This window comes from Aethalodelphis obliquidens, unplaced genomic scaffold, assembly GCF_003676395.1.
Source record: "Aethalodelphis obliquidens isolate GAN/ISIS:26980383/991018 unplaced genomic scaffold, ASM367639v1 scaffold8, whole genome shotgun sequence".
Lineage (NCBI taxonomy): Eukaryota > Metazoa > Chordata > Mammalia > Artiodactyla > Delphinidae > Aethalodelphis > Aethalodelphis obliquidens.
The window spans coordinates 28,122,533-28,132,750 of NW_020837952.1; positions in this window are offsets into that span (position 1 = coordinate 28,122,533).

A 10,218-nucleotide genomic window follows, 5' to 3' on the forward strand; every position below is an offset into this window, starting at 1 on the left:
CTAGGGTCTTTTTGTTACATAGAATTATAGTTTATGTTGGGAAGGTAGAATAATTGATTAATTCTTTTTTTTTTTAAGTATCATACTTTAAATTCAATTAGAATAATTGCTATGCTATCTATTTCCTGTGGTGTGGAGTGAATTTTCTTTCTCTCTCCTTTCTTTTAAATACTGTGATAAACTCATGACCTTTAGTACTCACTGTGTATTAAACAAAGTCAGTCTTTTTTTTTTTTTGAGACTCACACTCTCTCATCTTTAGTCGGTGACACTTCCTGTGAACTTTGATGTCAACTCATTTATTTTCTATAACTTACTTTCCAGCACAATGGGATGTCAGACTTCTCTTGTACATTTCCTGACCCAGACTTGAAATCAGTCATGTTTTCAAGAAGCCTACTTTTTCTACTGGGAAAAGAAATTTAGAGACCAATATGTGAAAGCTAGAAGAGCTCAATATTAGTATGTTTTCATTGCCTCTAGGCCTTTTCAATTAACAGAGCTGGGGAATGTGTAAAGTTTTAAAAAGGAAAAACTAAAGTGGTCACACTGCTTTTTCCCATGAACTGCACAGTTAACAGTGTTTTCACTTTCTTTCTTTCTTTGATTTAATACCTGCATAATTTTACTTTATGCTAGAAAGCTCAGTTAACAACAAATAGCATAAGTTACAAAAGGTAATATTGACTTACTCCCTCCTACAATATACATAGAATACCTGTGACTTTAAAATTGATTCAATACATACCCTTCAGGAAAGAGTTTTTAGGAGAAAAAACAAAACAAAACCCTCATTCTGTTTGGGTTAATAATTTATCTATATAACTTTCACTTCCAGCTACAGTGGAGCAATTGGTATTGGACCTATTCTGTACCATAAATAATTACAAAACTAGACAGAGAATATGAGCCATGGTTTCCCTGAACTAAAGATCACAGATTGAAGTTAAGGCTAATGAAGTGGCTGCTAATTGCAAAGGCTAATGATGATGATCCAGAAGCCTATGTGGGGTTCCTTATGAGTCTTTGATCAATAGCTGCGCTGCAGATGCAAAGGGCAAGACCTAATGCTGCATGGCTGAATCATGGTCACACCATGATATTTCAGCTTGATCAAAGTGAAGAGAACTTCTTTGCAAGGCCATCACTCACTCAATTTCAGGTAAAATCCTTGAAAGCCAAATCTTAAGAGTAAGAATCATGCATACCACAACCAAGTAAGACCGCACCCTAGGAGTAAAAATATAACTAAAATAAACTGCCCAAAGTATAAAAGCTTCATGGGATCAAAAGGATCCACCTAACTGCCTTCCAGAAGCTCAATACTCGTTTTTTTTAAGAAGTCAGCATAATCCAGACTCTCTATACTGTACCATCCAGAGTGTTCATCATAAAATAATTTATCTAAATATTTCTAAATTGTTATAACTTGTATTTCTAAAAACAACAGACTTGCCTCCTATATCCCTATATATTGTATAACGCTTTTCCTGAAAATTTGCATTTTGAGCAACCTTAATATTTTTAACATTTTCTAAGACCTGTTCTGTCTTGGTTATTTGTTTCCATCATTAAAAAGGATGAGGGGAGGGGAGTGGAGTTACATATAATATTAGTATGCTTCTTTGTGCAGCAGTTTGTTTTGACTTCCAACAAAATTATTTTGTATTCTACTAACTTTATATATAACTCTTTTGATGATGTACATATTTCTGAGATTTTTTAATATTAATAATTAGAGAAAGCAGAATAAGAGTTTCTTTTCTCCAGTTTATAAAGATTTCTCAAGTATTATCAAATCTCCCATGCACAGACAACATCAGATATTTACCTGCTAACAATGCAAAATTTTTGTTAAAGTTAAGCTGTTGATTTATAAATGACCATGCACACTAATAAAATAGCAGAATACACAACTGATTTTCCTACTGTAGACAAATGAAAAAGAATTACTGATATTCATCACCATGTGGACAGTTACTTTCTGACACTGCACTATTTTCAAAATACAAGATATTTTACCTGAAATTCAAGACTGTGAAAATAGTGCTGGATTTTCTACATTAAACATACGGTGTGTTGTCATTTTCAAAAAAAAATATGAGTAGTTATTGGGCATCAAAATTATATAACAAAATGGATGAATTAGCAAATTAAGACATATTTTGAACTATAAAAAATACATATTAGTTTCTAAGTGCCCTCCTTAGGGATTGTCTGTTAAGTACCCCAAGAGTGCCAATGTAGTCTTAAGTCCTTGAAAACTGAAAATAAAGAAAGCTTATAATAATTGTTTCAAACAATTATCATAATATTTGCACCCTAGGAAAGATTTTAAAAACATATTAGTATTAATTTTTCATTAAAATGAATTTGAATGGAGTTTCTTGCGTGTGGTTTTCAATTATTTAGGCAATGATGAGTTATGGAAAGAACAAGGAGTCTAAGGTCAGCCAGACCTTTGTTCTAAATCCTGACTTTGTCATTTCAGTGTATCATATTGGGCAAAGAGCTTAATCTCTCTGTTTCTCAGTTTTCATATCAATACAATAGTCACACTAATGCCTTTATTTCAGGAGTTTTATGAGTATAAAATGTGATAACACAAGTAAAGTTTCTTTAGAGTGTGTGGAATGTAGTACGTATTCTGTAAATGTTGGTATCCTTCTTGTTCTTTTTCTATTTCTCTCTCATGAAATAAGAAAATTCAAAAATCAAACTTTTTCAGAATTTTCAGGGACTAGGCAGTTGAGACATATATTCATAGGTTATTAGAACACTTTCGTTCTCTCACCATGATATGCCTCAATCTACTGCACTGTACTCGTATTCTCTGCCTCACCTCCGTCATAAGGAATGAACTACTTGCATTTTTATCATAGATTTATCTGTCACTTATGACTACATTCTACCTGCTTTATCATAGTCTGGAGTTTTGCTCCCATTGTATCCCTCTCTGTCCCTCTCCTATATTTCCCTTTCCTCCTGAATTATCTTTCTTAACATATAATCATGCTGTATTTTCTTCTTTCTTAAAAAACAAAAACAAATTTCTCTTGCCCCACATTCTCTTTCTGCACTCTTTGTTTTCCTGTAAGCAAAACCAAAAATCTGCTATACTTGCTATACTCTAATCCCAGACCTCATCTAATTCAAGAATTGTTTTTATATCATACCTTCATATATCCAGTATAACATAATTATTCATTTTAATTCCAAGGTTGGATTGCTGGTTATTAAAAAGGGTTTCTACAAAGTAACCTAAAATGTTTTCTCATAATCTACACTAATTTCTCTTTCAAAAGAAAACTGAAAGTTCTTAAATCTTTGATGACTGTCATTATGTCTACTTTTATTAATTTCTTCTTCAGGCTGAACATCTTCTTTTCTAACATTTTTCTTATAAAATATAGCCTCCAAATTTTTCCATATCCTAACACTAATTTTCTACATATAGTGATATTTTTCAAGGCCTCTAATAATTTTTATTTTAGCTAAACTTATTTAAGAATAATGTTTTTTTAAAATTTTTTCAAAATTTTTATGAAAAATTTCAAACATCAATAAAGTTGAAAGAATTTTATAGCAAACATTCATATATCTACCATTAAATTCTGTCATTAAAATGTTTTATACTTATTTTACTACATATTTATCCATCTATTTATCTATCTATCCATCAATCCATCTTATTTTTTGATGTAATTCAAAATAAATTTCAGACATCAGTACATTTCTCCCCAAATAGTTCGGCATGCATATATAACTAGAATTCAATATTTTGCTCATACTTTTTTTCTTTTGATATAAAACACACATAAAAATGCACAAATCTTAAGTGTTTTTTAACAAACTTTTGACAGATGCAAACAGACCTGTGTAACAAAACTGTGATCAAGGTACAGAACACTGGCATCGCCAGCGTGCTTTATCCCAGTCATTCCCCAATCCAAAAGTAAACCGCTGTTCTGATATTTTTTTCTGCATAGTTTAATTTTGCCTGTTTAGAAGTTCTTATAGATGGAGTCAAAGAGTATGCACTTTTTCCTCTAAGGCTTCTTCTACTCAGCATAATTATTTTGAGAACTGTTCATGTCATTTATATATTAGTACATTTTCCCTTTTTATCGTTGAATAGTATTTCATCCTATTATTATTATACCCTAGTCAGTTTATTTATTCTTCTATTAATGGACACCTAGGCTGTTTGCAGTTTAAGGCTCTTGTGAATAAAGCTTCCATGAACATTATTGTACAAATCTTTTTATGAATATCTATTCTTATCTTATTTGTGTAAATACCTAGGAATGGAATTGCTGTGAGACATTCCTCCAAGTGACTGTACCGTTTTCTATATGAACAATATATGTCAGTTGCAACTGCTTCACATCCTTATCAATGATGGTGTGCTCAAACTTTAATATTATTCAGTCTGGTAGGGTTTGTAGTAATTCTAATTATTATTTCCTGGAGACTAATGATCTTCAGCACTTTTTATGTGCTTACTGGCCAGTATTTATCTTTTTTTATGAAAGGTTTGTTCAAATATTTTGCACACTTAAGAATTGGATTGTTGGAATTTTATTATTAAACTATAGAATTATATATGTCCTGGATACATGTTCTTTACATTTCACAGATATTTTCTCCCATTCTGTGACTTGCCTATTTATTTATTTATTTATTTTAACATCTTTATTGGAGTATAATTGCTTTACAACGGTGTGTTAGTTTCAGCTTTATAACAAACTGAATCAGCTATACATAAACATATATCCCCATATCTCCTCCCTCTTGCATCTCCCGCCTACCCTCCCTATCCCAGCCCTCTAGGTGGACACAAAGGACCGAGCTGATCTCCCTGTGCCATGTGGCTGCTTCCCACTAGCCATCTGTTTTACATTTGGTAGTGTATATATGTCCATGCCACTCTCTCACTTCATCTCAGCTTACCCTTCCCCATCCCCGTGTCCTCAAGTCCATTCTCTACGTCTGCGTCTTTATTCCTGTCCTGGCCCTGGGTTCTTCAGAACCATTTTTTTTTAGATTCCATATATATGTGTTAGCAAACGGTATTTGTGTTTCTCCTTCTGACTTACTTCACTCTGTATGACAGTCTCTAGGTCCACCCACCTCACTACAAATAACTCAATTTTATTTCTTTCTATGGCTGAGTAATATTCCATTGTATATATGTGCCACATCTTCTTTATCCATTCATCTATCGATGGACACTTAGGTTGCTTCCATGTCCCGGCTATTGTAAATAGAGCTGCAATGAACATTGTGGTACATGACTCTTTCTGAATTATGGTTTTCTCAGGGTATATGCCCAGTAGTGGGATTGCTGGCTCGTATGGTAGTTCTATTTGTAGTTTTTTAAGGAACCACCATACTGTTCTCCATAGTAGCTGTATCAATTTACATTCCCACCAACAGTGTATGAGGGTTCCCTTTTCTCCACACCCTCTCCAGCATTTATTATTGGCAGATTTTTTGATGATGGCCATTCTGACCGGTGTGAGATGATATCGCATTGTAGTTTTGATTTGCATTTCTCTAATGATTAATGATGTTGAGCATTCTTTCATGTGTTTGTTGGCAATATGTATATCTTCTTTGGAGAAATGTCTATTTAGGTCTTCTGCCCGTTTTTGGATTGGGTTGTTCATTTTTTTGATATTGAGCTGCATGAGCTGCTTGTAAATTTTGGAAGTTAATCCTTTGTCAGTTACTTCATTTGCAAATATGTTCTCCCATTCTGAGGGTTGTCTTTTCGTCTTGTTTATGGTTTCCTTTGCTGTGCAAAAGCTTTGAAGTTTCATTAGGTCCCATTTGTTTGTTTTTGTTTTTATTTCCATTTCTCTAGGAGGTGGGTCAAAAAGGATCTTGCTGTGATGTAGGTCATAGAGTGTTCTGCTTATGTTTTCCTCTATGAGTTTGATAGTATCTGGCCTTACATTTAGGTCTTTAATCCATTTTTAGTTTATTTTTGTGTATGGTGTTAGGGAGTGTTCTAATTTCATTCTTTTCCATGTAACTGTCCAGTTTTCACAGCAGCACTTACTGAAGAGGCTGTCTTTTCTCCATTGTATAGTCTTGCCTCCTTTATCAAAAATAAGGTGACCTTATTTGCGTGGGTTTATCTCTGGGCTTTCTATCCTTTTCCATTTATCTATATTTCTGTTTTTCTTTTGCCAGTACCACATTTTCTTGATTACTGTAGCTTTTTAGTATAGTCTGAAGTCCGGAAGCCTGATTCCTCCAGCTCCATTTTTCTTTGTCAAGATTGCTTTGGCTCTTCGGGGTCTTTTGTATTTCCATACAAATTGTGAAAATTTTTGTTCTTGTTCTGTGAAAAATGCCATTGGTAGTTTGATAGGGATTGCATTGAATCTGTAGATTGTTTTGGGTAGTATAGTCATTTTCACAATGTTGATTCTTCCAATCCAAGAACATGGTATATCTCTCCATCTGTTTGTATCATCTTTAATTTCTTTCATCAGTGTCTTATAGTTTTCTGTATACAGGTCTTTTGTCTCCTCAGGTAGGTTTATTCCTAGGTATTTTATTCTTTTTGTTGCAATGATAAATGGAACTCATTCCTTAATTTCTCTTTCAGATTTTTCATCATTAGTGTATAGGAATGCAAGAGATTTCTGTGCATTAATTCTGTATCCTCCTACTTTACCAAATGCATTGATTAGCCCTAGTAGTTCTCTGGTAGCATCCTTAGGATTCTCTATGTATAGTATCATGTCATCTGCAAGCAGTGACTGTTTTACTTCTTTTCCAATTTGGATTCCTCTTATTTCTTTCTTCTCTGATTGCCGTGGCTAAAACTTCCAAAACGATGTTGAATTATAGTGCTGAGAGTGGGCAACCTTGCCTTTTTCTTGATCTTAGTGGAAATGGTTTCAGTTTTTCACCATTGAGAACCATGTTGGCTGTGGGTATGTCATATAAGGCCTTTATTATGTTGAGGTAAGTTTCCTGTATGCCTACTTTCTGGAGAGTTTTTTCATAAATGGGTGCTGAATTTTGTCAAAAAATTTTCTGCATCTATTGAGAGGATCATATTGTTTTTCTCCATCAGTTTGTTAATATGGTTTATCACATGGATTGTTTTGCATATATTGAAGAATCCTTGCACTCCTGGGGTAAACCCCACTTGATCATGGTGTATGATCCGTTTAATGTGCTGCTGGATTCTGTTTGCTGGTATTTTGTTGAGGATTTTTGCATCTATGTTCATCCATGATAATGGCCTGTAGTTTTCTTTTTTTGTGATATCTTTGTCTGGTTTTGGTATCAGGATGATGGCGGCCTCATAGAATGAGTTTGAGAGTGTTCCTCCCCCTGCTATGTTTTGGAAGAGTTTGAGAAGGATAGGTATTAGCTCTTCTCTAAATCTTTGATAGAATTCGCCTGTGAAGCCATCTGGTCCTAGGCTTTTGTTTGTTGACAGAATTTTAATCACAGTTTCAATTTCAGTGTTTGTGATTGATCTGTTTATATTTTCTATTTCTTCCTGGTTCAGTCTCAGGAGGTTGTGCTTTTCTAAAAATTTGTCCATTTCTTTCAAGTTGTCCATTTTATTGGCATATAGTTGCTTGTGGTAATCTCTCATGATCATTTGTATTTCTGCAGTGTCAGTTGTTACTTCTTTTTCATTTCTAATTCTATTGATTTGAGTCTTCTCCCTTTTTTTCTTGATGAGTCTGGCTAATGGTTTAGCAATTTTGTTTATCTTCTCAAAGAACCAGCTTTTAGTTTGATTGATCTTTGCTCTCATTTTCTTCGCTTCTTTTTCATTTATTTGTGATCTGGTCTTTATGATTTCTTTCCTTCTTCTAACTTTGGTTTTTTTTTTTTTTTCTTTTTCTCCAATTGCTTTAGGTGTAAGGTTAGGTTGTTTATTTGAGGTGTTTCTTGTTTCTTGAGGTAGGATTGTATTGCTATAAACTTCCTGCTTAGAACTGCTTTGCTGTATCCTATTGGTTTTCAGTCGTCATGTTTTCATTCTCATTTGCTTCCAGGTATTTTTTGATTTCCTCTTTGATTTCTTCAGTGATCTCTTGGTTATTTAGTAGTATGTTGTTTAGCCTCCATGTGTTTCTATTTTTTACAGATTTTTTCCTGTAATTGATATCTAGTCTCATAGCATTGAGGTTGGAAAAGATACATGATACGATTTCAATTTTCTTAAATTTACCAGGGCTTGATTTGTGACCCAAGATATGATCTATCCTGGAGAATGTTCCATGAGCACTTGAGAAAAATGTGTATTCTGTTGTTTTTGGATAGAATGCCCTATAAATATCAATTAAGTCCATCTTTTTTAATGTATCGTTTAAGGCTTGTGTTTCCTTATTTATTTTCATTTTTGATGATCTGTCCATTGGTGAAAGTGGGGTGTTAAAGTCCCCTACTGATTTTGTTACTGTTGATTTCCCTTTTTATCTCTGTTAGCATTTGCCTTATGTATTGAGGTGCTCCTATATTAGGTGCATAAATATTTACAATTGTTATATCTTCCTCCTGGGTTGATCCCTTGATCATTATTTAGTGTCCTTCTTTATCTCTTGTAATAGTCTTTATTTTAAAGTCTATTTTGTCTGATATGAGAATTGCTACTCCAGCTTTCTTTTGATTTCCATTTGCATGGAATAACTTTTTCCATCCCCTCAGTTTCAGTCTGTATGTGTCCCTAGGTCTGAAGTGGGTCTCTTGTAGACAGCATATATATGGGTCTTGTTTTCCTATCCATTCAGCCAGTCTGTGTGTTTTGGTTGGAGCATTTAATCCATTTACATTTAAGGTTGTTATAGATCTATATGTTCCTATTACCATTTTCTAATTTTTTTGTGTTTATTACTCTAGGTCTTTTCCTTCTCCTGTGTTTCCCACTTAGAGAAGTTCCTTTAGCATTTGTTGTAAAGTTGGTTTGACGGTGCTGAATTCTTTTAGCTTTTGCTTTTCTGTAAAGGTTTTAATTTCTCAGTCGAATCTGAGATCCTTGCTGGGTAGAGTAATCTTCGTTGTGGGTTCTTCCCTTTCATCACTTTACATATATCCTGCCACTCCCTTCTGGCTTCCAGAGTTCCTTCTGAAAGATCAGCTGTTAACCTTATGGGGATTCCCTTGTATGTTATTTGTTGCCTTTCCCTTGCTGCTTTTAATATTTTTTCTTTGTGTTTAATTTTTGTTAGTTTGATTAATATATGTGTTGGTTGTTTCTCCTTGGATTTATCCTGTATGGGACTCTCTGTGCTTCCTGGACGTGCTTGACTATATCCTTTCCCATCTTAGGGAAGTTTTCAACTATAATCTCTTCAAATATCTTCCCAGTCCCTTTTTTTCCCCTTTTCTTCTGGCACCCCTATAATTCAACTGTTCATGCACTTAATGTTGTCCCAGATATCTCTGAGACTGTCCTCAATTCGTTTCATTCTTTTTTCTTTATTCTGCTCTGTGGTAGTTATTTCCACTATTTTATCTTCCAGGTCACTTATCCGTTCTTCTGCTCAGTTATTCTGCTATTGATTCCTTCTATAGAATATGTAATTTCATTTATTGTGTTGTTCATCATTGTTTCCTCTTTAGCTCTTCTAGTTCCTTGTTAAATGTTTCTTGTATTTTTTTCCATTCGATTTCCAAGATTTTGGATCATGCTTTGTCTCATTACTCTGGATTATTTTTCAGGTAGACTGCCTATTTCCTCTTCATTTGTTTGGTCTGGTGGGTTTTTACCTTGCTCCTTCATCTGCTGTGTATTTCTCTGTCTTCTCATTTTGCTTAACTTTCTGTGTTTGGCATCTGCTTTTTGCAGGCTGCAGGTTTGTAGTTCCCATTGTTTTTTGGTGTCTGACCCCAGTGGCTGACTTTGGTTCAGTGGAGTGTGTCAGCTTCCTGGTGGAGGGGACTGGTGCCTGTGTTCTGGTGGATGAGGCTGGATCTTGTCTTTCTGGTGCGCAGGACCACGTCTGGTGGTGTTTTGGGGTGTCTGTGAACTTATTATGATTTTATGCAGCCTCTCTGCTAATGGGTGGGGTTGTGTTCCTGTCTTGCTGGTTGTTTGGCATAAGGTGTCCAGCACTGTAGCTTGCTGGTCGTTGAGTAGAGCTGGGTCTTAGCATTGAGATGGAGATCTCTGGGAGAGCTTTCGCCATTTCATATTACATGGAGCCAGGAGGTCTCTGGTCGACCAATGTCCTG